We start from the raw sequence: 405 nt of genomic DNA on the forward strand, positions 1-405 counted from the left end.
TGCTCCAGGTGAGGCTCGAACTCACAACCTCGGCATTGCTCTGCTGAATACTGTCATATAAGTACCGCGCGCTAACCGATTGCGCCACTGGAGCTACGGCGTGAAGCCGCTGGGAAAACGATTTAAGAATAGACACGAGCGTCTGCGTGAGACTTGTATAAGATTTGTGTCTTCTATTTGTGTTTATGTCTGTTTTTCAGTCAGTGAAGCGTTGGAAACAGCGGGGACCGGATGAAAACCTGTCGGGACGCCGGTGGTCACACAGAGTTCAGGCTTCAGCAGCTTATATAGAGCCGACTCACATGCTGCGTTTACGTACCTCTCATAAAGCTCCGAATTCCAAATATCAACATGAGTAATGCAACTTGTGTGAAGTTGAGCGTGTTGTTGTTCGGGGAAAAAGTA

At 48.1% G+C, this 405-nt stretch overlaps 1 non-coding gene across 1 annotated transcript; it reads right to left on the reverse strand.

Annotated features, from left to right (window-relative positions):
• trnai-uau (transfer RNA isoleucine (anticodon UAU)) lies at positions 1 to 94 on the reverse strand. The gene is made up of 2 exons: positions 57 to 94; positions 1 to 36 (listed from the first exon to the last, which is right to left on the reverse strand). It is a non-coding gene; the product is annotated as a tRNA-Ile (tRNA).
• Between the last annotated feature and the right edge of the window lie 311 nt (positions 95 to 405).

Source organism: Thunnus thynnus, chromosome 20 (assembly GCF_963924715.1).
Source record: "Thunnus thynnus chromosome 20, fThuThy2.1, whole genome shotgun sequence".
Classification (NCBI taxonomy): Eukaryota; Metazoa; Chordata; class Actinopteri; order Scombriformes; family Scombridae; genus Thunnus; species Thunnus thynnus.